The sequence below is a fragment of the Rhinatrema bivittatum genome, chromosome 8 (assembly GCF_901001135.1).
Source record: "Rhinatrema bivittatum chromosome 8, aRhiBiv1.1, whole genome shotgun sequence".
Taxonomy (NCBI): Eukaryota; Metazoa; Chordata; class Amphibia; order Gymnophiona; family Rhinatrematidae; genus Rhinatrema; species Rhinatrema bivittatum.
This window is the reverse complement of record NC_042622.1, coordinates 48,582,752-48,596,908: the sequence shown is the minus strand read 5'-3', so window position 1 is coordinate 48,596,908 and position 14,157 is coordinate 48,582,752. Positions and strand designations below refer to the sequence as shown.

Here is a 14,157-nt window from a genome sequence, read left to right as displayed (position 1 = left end):
CAAAAGAGAACAATCCTACAATTGAACAAAAAAAAAAATCAAGGTTCTAGCTGAAAGAGTCAAGGCCCATAGGCATCTCTGGCTAGAGAACCATTTCTTTAGGATTGTGGCTGTAGGACATTGGTGGGAGGTCTGACTCCAAAAGAGATTCTTTAAAACCAGATATTAAGAAGAAAGAAAGAAAAACAAGCCCGAAAACTGAGGACTCCGTGCGTGCTTCCCTCACACTGCCAGCCAGATTCTCCGGTTCTACTATTGCCATCTCAGGGGACGGTCAGGGCACCAGCACATTTCTAGGATCTGCAGCAGAGACCAGAGGACTCCCAACTTCTAACGCTGAAGGCTGATCTGGGATGCATTTGGGTAATCTGCAACCTCACCCTGCGATTTGCAAATCCTGATTTGTGAATAATTTGGGAAAGATTTTTGTGCTTTCAGTTTATTTGCCAGCAGATCTTTTTGACTTATTTAAATGTGCAGAGCACCAGACAAGCAGACGGGCGGGCACAGGGGGAGGGGGAGAGAACGGATGTAGAGAAAAATACTTCTCAATGTTACTTTTTCTGCGCGGTATTTTGGCAATTCAGGAAACAAACAAAAATTTGCAAGCTTCTCAGTTAATGATCTGCAATTCATTTTTATTGCTAATTCGTCAATTGATTTTGTGGCTCACAGGCCATGGTTTAACGTGGCATAATCTGGTCCATCCCTTCTTCCTCCAGATACAATCCTATACACCCATTTGCTTATTTGTATATGTCTGCAGCAGAAAAATTAACAATGGAAATGTGTTCATCCCAAAGGAGGGCTTTGAAAATTGACCAAACACATGATTAGATCAAATGGACACATCACTTCGCTGGGGTGCTATTTTGTTCTTTCACAAAAGACATTCCTCCATGATGAGCAGTTGCCTTCCAGTACAAATCGCACTCAGCTTGGATGCAGAACGTCACCAGAACAAATTACCTTAAAAGTAAGGACAGTGGGTGCAGAAAGTGATCTTGTGCAATGGAACAGTCTCCCCATTTAAGCATAAAATTAGCTAAATAATTGAAATTATGCCAGGAGGCCAACAGATATTTAGACAAACATCTGTTTGGAACAGTTTTGGTACATGGGATCCTACCCGGAGGAAGAGGGAATGGAGTGCATGACCTCCTGCGGTCCCTTTTGGCCCCATCTTTTTATGATTCTTGAATAAAGTGATTTCTGTCTATCATTCCCAAAGCTTGAAGGGCTCACGAGCAGGAAGGGTCACTTCAGGGACAATGCAGTTTTGGGATTGTATAGACGGAGCGTGGAAACATTGCATGCAAGGCTAAAAACGTTGTGCAATTCTCCCTAACTTCTGGAAGGCTGTAAGAGGATCTGGTTGAGTGGAAGAGGGACACGGAGTACTGGTGTAAGGGAGACAGTAGAAGGTCTGTTTTTGATCAAAAAAAGGAATCATCCAACGTTAAAGGAAGTGGTCCCGCAGCAATTACTGAAAGAGCAAAACCGACCAGACCCCACTGACCCACGTGCAGCGGAGGAAATGGCCCTCAGTCAGTATAGCCAGTATAGCCCAGCACTGGGAGGAGACCCTTGGGGTTGGTACCTCCTTTTCTGATGGGTTAAAGGCCCCGGTCAGTTTCCTCTGGTATCTGGGTCAACTGCAGTCGTGTTCACTCTTTTGAAGATCTCCATAAAATCGCTGGATATCAATAAGATACTCTCTCAGACTCTCTCATGACATAAGGCATGCTTATGTCAATTATACTATTTTGCTAATGAAGTGGCAAAAAAATTCAGAAGTCAAGATCAGACCCTAAGTGGTGTGGGGGGAGGGTGTGCAGCATAGTGATGTATTGGTTAGGAGGGCAAATTTCAGCTCTACAATCCTTCAATGTGAAAGATATCAAGGATATATATTTTTTTAATTTTACACTTCATCTTACCTGCCTCTTTGTGTGTGTGTCTGGGGGGGGGGGGGGGGGGGCGGGGGAGCACAGGCAGGCAGGCAGGAAGGAAATCACTCAGTTTTATTCCCTTAAAAATGTCAGATTAAGATGCGAAAGAAAACGGTTTCCTCTAACAGTTGGAATTTTCTTTTCCTGACTTACAATGCTCTTTGTCCTGTCAGGGACTGATAAGATTTCCATAACAAGCCAAAACCTTCATTCCAGTGGGACCCTGTAAAGAAGAGGAGTCCTGATGGAGGGGGTTATTCCCTGAAGTAACCATGTAACTCCATGTCAAAAGGACCACTTGAGCCGGTCCTGGTTTTACTCCCAGATACCACCCCCCCCCCCCCCCCCCCAGTGCATCTATGGACTTGAAGTTCCAGTTTCCTGCCATGGGGTGAAAACCAGGACCTGCTCAGCCTTTTGCTCCGGAATCACCCTACCTGAAATCCTTTTAGCCGCTGGGAGTATTTCCAGCAGAGCCAAGCCCCTTCCTTAAAAAGAAGTGAGCCCACGGCTGAGGTCGAGATTTAATGGACACATGACCGAGGTTCCTAATCTGCTCCGCCCTTCAACCGCAAACGCAGGAAAACAAATCAGAATTCACAATGCCACTTTGAGACAGCAAGACAACAAGCACAGTTTCAACTCCTGTACCTGGTACTGTATGTTTTCCTTTTTTACTTTTCTGATGTCAATTTTTTTTTTTTTACTTACTTTTCTGATGTCAATTTGTTTTTTGTTTTGTTTTGTTTTTTTAGGGGGGGGGGGGGGGAGGAGGGAGAACTGGCTTTTCCTGACAGCAGGATGGTTGCAGGATATCCCTAAAACTCAGCAATAGAATTTTCCAATTTTCCCTCTGCTGCTCCGATACTCCTCGGCTTTCAAGGCTCCCGCAACGGGGCGCCCGGCGGAAGCCCCCCCCCACCCCGCGGTGCCCTCTCCGCAGCTGCTGCCGGGCGCCCCGAGAATCGATTTCCGCCCCTCCGAACGTTCCCTTACCTGCTGTCAGAAAGCGTTAAAAGGAGTCCCCCGCGGGTCCGCGCGCTGCCTCTCGCTCTGGAGGGGAATTCGCTCGGTCTGCGAGCGGCGAGCTTAGGGGCTAGCGCCGTCCAATGGGGGCCCGCCCGAGCCTCCCTTGGCCCCGCCCCACCCTGAGGATTTGGCCATACAAGGTGAAAGAATGCCGAGCAGGCCCTGGCCGCTGTCCAGCTGTGGGATGCTGGATTTGGGGATATGGGAAGGAAGGCAGAGACGAAAAACTGTTGCTCCAGGGAAACGGGCTAAGTCTGCCTTATATAGATGCGAGGCTGGCAGTCTGCTGCTTGCTCGGGCTGGGGTGAGCAGCTCAGCTCAGCTCCGGCCAGGGGGGGGGGGGCGGCAAAGCAGCAGCTTCTCCACAAGGCAAATGGGACTTCAGGAACTGGTATGATGTATTATTAACAAACGCATGAGGAAGTGGCGCCCTGGAATCTGCTATCAGGCCCTGGTCTGGTTTGTTTCCTCCCCTGAGCATCTTTCGTAGAAGGATTAGTATAGCTGCTGTTATGGGACTTAAATGCACAGAAATAAAAGGGTAACAAATCTTTTTATTGGACTAACGGTGCATTTCTTGAGTAGCTTTCCAGCCCTAACACGCTCTTTTTCGGGTCAGAATGCAAATGCACAAAAGATGACATCACCAGGAAATATAAAGCAGTGTGGCTGCCCTAAGAAGTGACTCACACTACTTTACATTTCTTGGTAATGCCATCTTTTGCTCATTTGAATTCTGATGTGAAGAAGAGAATATTAGCTCTGGAAAATCAACAAATGTATTAAGTTCAATAAAGAGATTCCCCCCCTCTCTCTCTCTTTCACTCTCTGTTTGTATTTCTGTGCTTTAGAAATAAGGAATTTAGTTTTGAAACAGATGTGAGATCCTCTGTGGATGCCATCCTGTACCGTGACTCTTGGCTGGCAGATGCAGAGACACAAGTGGCTCTGAGCCGCCACACCCCAACAGGTACTGCTTCTGGACTGTTCACTGTAGTGACTCCTTCAGGACTAGGGCAGCCCTAGAGCTAGAAGTCTTACACTTATTCAGGGCAGGTGCAAGAGTATTCTGTGCTCTAGGCAAACCTTCAGCCTTGTGCTCCCCCTCCCCCACACTCAATAAAAAATTATACATTCATAATAACTGATTTTACCTGAAAAATGATATTCTGAGGTAAAAAATGTTCCTCACAAAATCCTCTATATTATATTTACATGTATTTCTGTGGTACCAACCAGAAAGACACTTGGAAATCATATTTATTTATTTTTATTTATTGTTTTTGTTATACCGAGTTTCATGATAGGCATCACATCAACCCGGTTTACAAATAACAAGGAGTGTAAAGCATAACGTAACGTAAAAAACAATATTTTCAATAAGAACCTTGAACTTTAAATACAGTGAATCAGAAAAAGGGAGAGGGAAAGTTACAAAAAACAAGGAAAATAAACTTGGGATGGAAGGGGAGAAATTGAACAGCACAATATTTACATTTCAGCCTATTGATACATTAGAATAGCAAGTGAAAAATGAAACGGTACATAGGTAATCAAATGAATAAATATGACAGTTGTGAATGGTAATAGTATGATAAATATTCAGCAGGAATTAGTGAGAGAGGGTTTGAGGTTGGTTGATTCGTGTTTACATTCCATTATTGCATACGAGTTAGTGCTAGTGAGAGGAGGTTTTATTCAAGGCTTGGAAATGCTTTTTTGAAAAGCCAAGTTTTTAGTCTTTTCCTAAATGTTAAAGAGCATGGCTCTTGTCTCAAATCAGGTGGGATCGAGTTCCAGAGAGCTGGACCTGCTGATGAGAAGGCTCTGAGACTCAAGGATTTATGTTGGTAGGTTTTGGCCTTTGGAATTTGGAGTGACTCTTTGTAGTGTTCCCTGATAGGCCTGGCGGAGGTGAATTTTTTAAGTGGTATTTGTAGGTCAAGTTGCGTGTGTTGGTTGATAGTTTTGTATATGATGTTAATGGTTTTGTACATGATTCTATAGTGGATCGGAAGCCAATGGAGGTTTTTGAGAATAGGTGAAATGTGGTCAATTTTCCTGGAATTTGTAAGGACTCTGGCTGCAGAGTTCTGAACCATTTGTAAAGGTTTGGTGTAAGAAGCTGGGAGGCCTAATAGTAATGAGTTGCAATAATCTAGTTTGGAAAAGATTATTGCTTGCAAGATTGTTCTGAAGTCCTGAGTGTGAAACAGCGGTTTTATTCTTTTCAGGATATGTAATTTGTAGAAGCAATCTTTGGTGGTTTGGTTAATGAATGTTTTGAGGTTGAGACGATTGTCTAGGATGGCTCCTAAGTCTCTTACGTGGGTTGTTTGAAGGAGTGTGGGTGGTTTAGGAAGTGTGTTATTGTTTTCCGGTGATATGAGCAGGAATTCTGTTTTCGAAGCATTGAGTACAAGGTTTAGACTGTTGAGGAGAAGTTTAATTTCTAATAGGCAACTGTCCCAGTATTCCATTGTTTTTGAGATTGATTCTTTTATAGGGATTACGATCTGTACGTCGTCTGCAAAAAGGAAATGTTTCAGGCTTAATTTTGTTAGTAGTTGGCAGAGTGGTAGCAGGTAGACATTGAAAAGGGTGGGTGAAAGTGATGATCCTTGCGGCACTCCTCTATTAGAAGGGTGGTATTGGGATTCTTTATTATGAATTTTGACTCTGTATCCTCTGTTTTCTAGAAATGTTTTGAACCAGTTTAGTGTGGCACCTGTTAAACCAATGTTTGCCAGCTGTTTTAGAAGAAGGGCGTGGTTGACGGTGTCAAAGGCCGCTGAGAAGTCAAGGAGGATTAGAAAATATGCTTGGCCTTTATCAATACCAGAGGGTAGGTAGTCCATGAGTGAAATTAGTAGCGTTTCGGTGCTTGCGGCTTTGCGAAAACCATATTGGTTTGGGGACAGAATACTGTGGTCCTCTAGGTAGTTGGATAGTTGGGTGTTTACCAGTTTTTCCATGATTTTAGCTATAAATGGTAGGTTGGAAATAGGGCGGAAGTTGTTGGGATCACATGCATTTAGATTTGGTTTTTTTAGCAGTGGCTTGATTGAGGCAGTTTTTAGGTCATCTGGGTAGATGCCATGTGATAAGGAGCAGTTTATAATATCTGCTAGGGTTTTTGCTATTGTGTCCGGGATAAGAAGAAGCATTTTGGTAGGGATTTGATCAAATGGGTGTGATGACGGTTTCATTCTTTTTAATACATTTTGTATCTCTGTGATTGTGATGGGTTCAAAGGCATTAAGCTGGATGTCTTTATTTTGGGGAAGATATGTGTTATCTGGAGACGTAGTGTTTGGAATCAGCTGATTAAGGAGATCCGATATTTTTTTGTTAAAATGAAGAGCCAATTCGTCTGCTTTAGTCTGGGCTTGTTCGGGTGGTATATCTGGAGTGATAGGTTTAGTGAGGCTGGAAACGAAGGCGAATAGAGCTTTTGAGTCAAAGCTGAGATGATGAACCTTTCGGGCATAGTAGTCTCTTTTGATTTTCAACGTGGTACTTTTGTAAAGATGGAGTGATCGTTTGTAATCAGAGAGTGAGGCTGGTGAAGGGGCTTTGCGCCATTTTCTTTCTTTTTGCCGAAGTAATTGTTTGAGTTTTCGTAGTTCATCATTATACCAGGGTTGACGTTTGGATGTATTAGCAGACCTTGTTTTGGTTGTCAGTGGGCAGAGAGTGTTTGCTATAGATTTTGTTATTTTGGACCAGGATTGGAGGGCAGCGTTAGGGGTAGATACTTCAATGAGTGGTAGATCCGAGGTTAGAGCTTTACTTAGATGTTCCGAGTTGCAAGGTTTTCTGTATAGGAAAGAGGGTCTTGAGTTGAGTTTGGAGTCTGATCGAGGTAAGGAAAAACTGGTGGAGATTAGAGAATGATCTGACCATGGGACTTTTTTGCAATTTGGTTGTTTTGTAAGAGAAATACCAGTGTTTGTAAAGAGTAGATCGAGCGTGTGGCCTGCTTTGTGGGTGGGTTTATTGATTTGTTGTCTGAATCCCATCGCTGACAGTGCGGTGAGGAGGGCTTCACAGTTTGTAGAGAGGGGAACTTTGTCAACATGTAAATTGAAGTCACCCAGGATTATAGCAGGGGAGTCAAGATTGAGATGCAGAGTTATGGTTTCGATGATAGGAGAGGAGTCTGACTCTAGTAAGCCTGGAGGGGCGTAGACTAGCAGGATTTGGAGTTGTTCTGATTTGAACAATCCTAGTTCTAGTTTAGTTACTGTACTGATGGGGTGGTGTGAGAACCTTAAGGATTTTTTTGCAGCTAGGAAGATACCCCCTCCTCTTTTTTTTTGTCTTGGGATGGAGAAGAAATCGTAAGTCTGCGTTGGTAATTGGTTAATGAGTGTGATGTCCGTGGATTTGAGCCATGTTTCTGTTATGGCGCAAACGTCTGGGGTTGTGTCCTGCAGTATGTCGTTGAGTATAAGAGTTTTGTTGGTGAGAGATTGGGCGTTGAATAGGATTATGGTGAATAGGGTGAGTCCTAGTAACTGTGTAGTGGGGGAAATCATGATTGGGATGAGTGATTTGTAGGTGCGTGGTCGGTAGTACATTATTGTTCAGGTTGGATCGGTGCTGGATGAGTGCTACCGGAGCTTGGATGTGCTGCTAGAGACTGGATGTGTGCTTCTGTAGCCTGGATGAGTGCTGCTAGAGATTGGATGCGTGCCTCTGGAGACTGGATGCGTGCCGCAGGAGACTGGATGCGTGCCGCAGGAGACTGGATGCGTGCCGCTGGATGAGTGCCTCTGGGGACTGGATGAGTGCTGCTGGATGAGTGCTGCTGGATGAGTGCTGCAGGAGACTGGATGAGTGCTGCAGGAGACTGGATGCGTGCTGCTGGATGAGTGCCTCTGGAGACTGGATGAGTGCCTCTGGAGACTGGATGAGTGCTGCAGGAGACTGGATGGGTGCTGCTGGATGAGTGCCTCTGGGGACTGGATAAGTGCTGCAGGAGACTGGATGAGTGCTGCTGGATGAGTGCCTCTGGGGACTGGATGAGTGCCTCTGGAGACTGGATGAGTGCTGCAGGAGACTGGATGAGTGCTGCTGGATGAGTGCCTCTGGGGACTGGATGAGTGCCTCTGGAGACTGGATGAGTGCTGCAGGAGACTGGATGAGTGCTGCAGGAGACTGGATGAGTGCTGCTGGATGAGTGCCTCTGGGGACTGGATGAGTGCTGCAGGAGACTGGATGAGTGCTGCTGGATGAGTGCTGCAGGAGACTGGATGAGTGCTGCTGGTTGAGTGCCTCTGGGGACTGGATGAGTGCTGCAGGAGATTGGATGAGTGCCGCTGGAGATTGGATGAGTGCTGCTGGAGACTGGATGGGTGGATGTGTGATCGCTGGATGGATGGATAAGGGTGGGTAATGGCTCTTGCTCTGGGACGCTCCAAGGAGCGCACTAAGGGGCAGGCCCCTTAGGTTGCGCTCCTTCGGGTGCGCGACGCCCCAGGGAGTGTCTGCAATTTAAGGGCCTGAAAACAGTGCTGGGCTAGACGGCTGGGTTGGGGGTGGGAGCAGTATCACTCACCACGATTAGGTCTACTATAGCACATGTTGGGTTTGGATTTGGCCCTCAGAAAGCCATGAGTATACTCAATTACAATACAGTAAACCTCCCATACCAAAACCACACTGATTGCCATCACTCTAACAGTAACAACCCTACTTATGAAAAGGCAACACTGCGAATATTACAACAGGTCCTAAAACACAAATTCATCTCCTATTAGGAAAACAGAACAAGCCAGGCTGTTGTAGATTCCTACACAGAAACTACATGCTAGCAGAACACCTCACCTTGGTTATATGTGCAGAACATAAACAAACACTCATCAAATACAGAATAAAGAGACCATAAATTATAAATAGGAACATGCAGATAAAAACTGAACTGGAATCCACAAGAGGCCAGACTCTGTATGTAGTGCAACAATGGAAAAACAGAATCACCACCCCCTTCCTCAGAAACATAAAACAATAAAAGCAAGAAATATAAAACATCATAATAGTAAAACTATACTAATAAAAGGAATATTTCAAAACAGCTGACAAATAGAATAACATCCAATAAAACTCATATACACATTTTTAAAAATTTCCCAAACAAATTATTTCAAAACATCAGATACAGCAAATAACACCTGCTCTCCATACCTGGGAACTTTTGATTTCTTGTCACCCTGAGATTATCATGGATTAGTGGGTTGGGGGTGTGTGTACAAACTTCCTCCGCTCTCTCTCACCTACACGCACATGCTCTTAGTCCTCCACATGCTCTCTCTCTCTCATACAGACTCTCCCCCACATGCTTTCTCCCACACATACACATTCTCACACACTCTCCCACATGTTCTCTTCAACACACACACACACACATGCGCTCTCCCCTACATATTCTCCCACCACACACATGTTCTTCTCTACATGCTAACACACACGTACACTCACATGCTCCCATATGTTCTCCTATATGCTCTCTCACCCATACACATACTCTCAAACACACCCGTCTCCCATATGCTCTTACACTCACACACATGCTTTCAAACACACATATTCAAACATACATCCTGTCTTCCGTGTACTCTCAAACACACACTCTCTCTCCCCCTTGCTCTTTCACATGCACAGGTATGCTCTCTATCTCTCACATGTTCACTCATACATACACATATTATCTGTCTCTCTGGGCAGCAGCAGCCTCTTCCTTGGGCCAGCATAGCATCAGATGTCTCTTCTCTCTCCTGTTGTGGAACAGATGCTGCTCTTCCTCTCTTCATCCACAAGGGCCCAGCAGACGCTGGTCCTCCTCTCTTCAGCCATGCGGGCCCCGCAGATGCTCCCGTTCCTCTCTCCAGCCACGTGGCTTGAAAGCTGCTGCTCCTTTTTTCTCTTCAGCCATGCGGGCCCCCGAGGATGCTGTGCCGCCTCCTGAAACCTGGGCTGACTTCCACCCCACAGGGCTGATGTCGAAGCATTGTGCTTCATCCGACTGGCAACTGGGCCTCGGCCTCCTTTTCTGTACCGCATGGGCCTGTGGGACACCACTTCCTCTTCCGGCCTGCAGGGGCATGAAAAAAAGAGGTGGAATCACTGTGGTCCACCCAGAAGAGTCCCAGTCTTGCTTTGAGCAGGGTGGTAAAGTGCTAGGCAGATGCCCCCAAACCTGCGGCGCCATAGGTGGCCGCCTAGTCTGCCTAGTGCTTCCATTGGCCCTGCTGTTAGTTACAATGATTTGAGCTGCAAGAGGCTATTAGAGAGTAGGAAATCCATCCGCCTCTGTAATGATTCCCTAACAGTCAGCACTCAGACACCAGATCATACAGTGACACCACAGTTAGCACCTAAGAGTAAATCTTAACACAGCATTCCTTACCGTGACCCCTCCAAGGTCTGCACGTACACCAATCCACCTTGAGGGTGCCAAGATCATCACAAAAAGAATTGTTAAGGATTCCTTTGCCACGAGATAGGTTAGAAGACACGACAAAACATTTTTCAGTATCAGACTCCCCTTGTGTGGAATTCTTTACCATTGGATTTCCATCCAGAGACCAGTTTTATGACGTTTTGGAAATTGGTGAAATCTTGGGTGTATTCGTGGGTCTTTGATTAAGTGTTTCATGGACATATTTTATAATTCTGTTTTGTTGATTTTATTTAAATTTGTAATGTTTATGTTATTTTTATTTTTTATGTTGCATTATTTAAATTTAATTACTGAACATTTATTGTTCACTATTTTGACATTTTTATGAAAATCGGTATATTAAAATAAACATAAATTATTACCATTACCAATACCTACTATGACTCCCTGTCTACACTCATACAAAAATCTCTATAGTGACACAACAGACAGCACTCATACAAGTCCCTATATTGACTCCCTAACAGTCATATGCCAAGTTATACTATGTCTTCTCAATAATTAGCACTCAGATACCAATCCCTACAGTGACACAATGGTCAGCATGCCTATACCAGTCCTTAGCATGTCATACACGTATCTCCACAGTCACATTGTTGTCTTGCTTTCTCACAATGGCATAGTCTTTATTATGGCTCCCTAACAGTCAGCACCTCCTACAGCCAGCCCTTACAGTGACTCCTCAACAGTCAGCAATCTCAGCAGTGACTGCCCAACAAAATCTCATCGAGCCATAAAAGAATTCCTCAGGAGTCAGAACTCATATACTGCTTTCTAGAGTGAGTGCTTAACAGTCAGCGCCCACACAATATTCGGTGGAGCTGGGGCTCCTGGAGGTGAAAAGAGCACAAAAAAATGACTCTCTCTCTCTCTCTCTTTCTGCCAGCTGCTGCACCCAGAGCAGCTGATTCCCTGCCTCCTCGCTGACTGCTTGTCATTTTCAGTGACAGTGTAACTGGAGCATGAAATGTGCAGATATTGTACTTTTTTTCCTTTATGATGTCCTGGTGAACTGTAAGAGATGCTTCCATGCGGGCATGTTCTCTTCCGTCTGTTTCAGGGCTTTGGCAAAAATAAGTTTCAGTAAGGCAACCGTCCTCGTCCAGGTACCGTACGCTACAGACGCACTTATTGTGACCTACGTTTTATCCTGTGTGAGTTGTACAACGTCTGTATTATCTCAGAGCAATTTCCGACAATTATGTGGGTCCAGGCAACTTGAGCTTAGATTGCAATTAGTAACGACAGCATTTTGACATAGGTGGGCAGGGGACTGGGTACCTGCACGCCACGGGGACATTTTCTCTCCTCATCAGTCTGGGTCATGACGGTGTCATTCCCACAAGCCCTCTCCGAGACTGAGTGCACAGTTTGCATCACGTCGGGTTCATGCATAACCCAAGAGGAAGACAATGAAGAACTGTAAGGAGCAATATCCTAAAAGTGCTCAAGCTTCTGTGGCTGGCAGCTAGGATGTATCCTTAGCAGTAGGGACCAAAAGTAACTGGGCGAGCTGGATGGTGCAGTTGGTGGTTTTATTTTTTTCTTTCATCATCTACCATGTTACTATGTTATAAGCTGGGCAAGATTTGCATTTTTATCCAAAAGTTTTTCTTTTTTCCAGAAATAGTGAGCCTTTTATATTACGATATTACTGATTTTTTTTTCCTGTATTGCTAATGAGTAGCCCCAACTGGCTGCTTCACATTCTGTTAATGAACAAAAAGTGTTGAAAAGCTGCTAAGGAATCCTACTAATGTCTTTAAAATATTAAAAGTCATAACGGTGTAAGACTACATAACAAAGGCCTAATGCTCCAGCTTCATTAGCAAAGATATTTTACCAACATAAACAATCGGCTACAGTCACACCATTAAATATTCAGCATCTTCACCACAATTCATTTCCAGTCTTTTCCCTGCCTCCAAGCCATAAAAGCCCCAGCAACTAATGCCCTGCCTTAATGGTCAAATGAACTTCAAGTACCTGAAGCTGAGAAATGGCAAGACAGACAAGATTACAGAACAGTAATAATGATTTCTATCAAGAGTGGTGATTTGGAAGTACTGGACATCCAGTTGGCATCATCTCCTTCTTGCTTTGCCGGTGCTGAAATGTTGCACACTGAGACCTCCCATCTCTTGATTCCTGCTATCCCTTCTCTCTTACCTCCAACTACCTTCCTCCCCACCTGTGAGCCTTATTGGCTCAGTCTCTGCATTCACTGCCTGCTGCTGATACTGCTGCTACCACGAGGCCCATTGTGAGGGTGCGGGAGGGGGTCTGGAAGGGATGGGGTGGAAATTGCAGTAAAGGTCCAATATTGCAAGGTCTGCGATTTCTGCAAAATTGCAATTTACGTAAGTCCTTGCCAGTAACTATAGGTATGGTGAACATCCTAAAACCCCATCACAGTGCATCTTTTAGGTTTGAGCATCTCTGCTGGTTAATGAACAAGGCCTTGTGCAGTACAACCACCAACAGTGCCATCTTCTGGCTGTTTCAGTCCCGTTATTAATAGACCCAAAGCACTTGCAACCAGCATGTGAAACCTCTTTGCTTGACCAAATACCCCGGAAGGGGGAAACCAGAAGACTTTTGCAGGTTTTTGCAAAACTCTTTCTATTTTCCCCTTCCAGGGTATTGCTATTAGATTGTTTGCTTGTGCAGATGTGAGAGGCAGGGCTGGATTCCCTAAGCACAGAGCAACAATGGTGCTCCCTCAGCCCTTCCACTGCTTAACTGACAAGACATTAAGACTCAATAAGTGCTCCTTGTGACCTTGGGCAAGTCACTTTACCCTCCATTGCCTCAGATTCAAACAATCTAAGCTCTCTGGGGATAGGGAAATACCTACAGTACCTGAATGTAAACCGATGTGATATCTCAGATCGAATGTCGGTATATAAAAAATAATAAATAAAATAAATAAAGTGCTGACAGTGAAATAAGAAATTAAAAATGTAGTTTTCTTCCAGGCCTGACCCCACAACTATACTATACTATACTAAATATAAACTTTTTTACATTTTAACACTAAATAGCAGAAAGCAATATAAGCAAATTATTTACTTATAACTAGAGAGCAACAGAAAAAAAAATATGCAACTTTTCAACACTCTGGGGTGCCCCGCTTCCCGTGGTGGCCTATGCCCGTGCTTATTTTGCTTAATGGTTAATCCAGGGCTGCTGAGAGGTCTCCCGCACAAAGCGATTAAGGCATCTGTTTGTGTGCAGGACTCGTCTTGGTTTCTAAATAGAAATCTTTCCCACGGAGAACTCACCGAAAACCTTGTTGAAACGGCCCAGCTCTGCCTGCGGGAAGGGGAGAGCAGGAAACCTCGCCGGGTATTTATAGTGCACATTCCCTGGGCTGTTACAGGTTATGTCGTGATGCTGGAGTGGAGGGGGGGGAGGACGCAGGGATTGCCTTTTACAGGCTTGCTCACAGTTTCGGAGACCGCATGTGCTCTCGGTCCAGTGAGCTGAACAGGTTGCAATTATTTCTTTCTTTCTTTATTTAAAGCACTTCTATCCGGCTCCAGCGTTAACGTTGATCCATTCGTCGTCAGAAAAAGAGTAACGGCAGGGCTACAATTTGATGGGAGGGTTGAGGGGGGAGGGAAGTTTTTTTGTTGGTAAAAATCCCCTCCTTTTCTAGTTAGGCATGCAGTATGCCAGTGGTACTTATTACAAGCGGAGAAAAATCTT

General features: G+C 44.8%; 2 protein-coding genes across 6 annotated transcripts in view; one reads left to right on the top strand and one right to left on the bottom strand.

The window, feature by feature from the left end:
- Positions 1 to 13,804, bottom strand: part of MYL9 (myosin light chain 9) — a 39,649-nt gene extending 25,845 nt beyond the window's left edge. The window contains exon 1 of one of the 2 annotated variants that reach the window (XM_029612232.1): positions 13,731 to 13,804. The gene's annotated coding sequence lies outside the window, so the exon portion shown is untranslated. Of the gene's footprint in view, positions 1 to 2,948; positions 3,104 to 13,730 lie in introns of those variants that run through there. The other variant, XM_029612231.1, reaches the window with a different exon arrangement.
- Positions 1 to 14,157, top strand: part of LPIN3 (lipin 3) — a 159,729-nt gene that overhangs the window by 1,485 nt on the left and 144,087 nt on the right. The window contains exon 1 of one of the 4 annotated variants that reach the window (XM_029612228.1): positions 2,459 to 2,606. The exons of 1 other annotated variant lie outside the window; for it this stretch is intronic. The gene's annotated coding sequence lies outside the window, so the exon portion shown is untranslated. Of the gene's footprint in view, positions 1 to 2,458; positions 2,612 to 13,922; positions 13,940 to 14,157 lie in introns of those variants that run through there. 2 more of the 4 variants (XM_029612229.1, XM_029612230.1) reach the window with 2 other exon arrangements.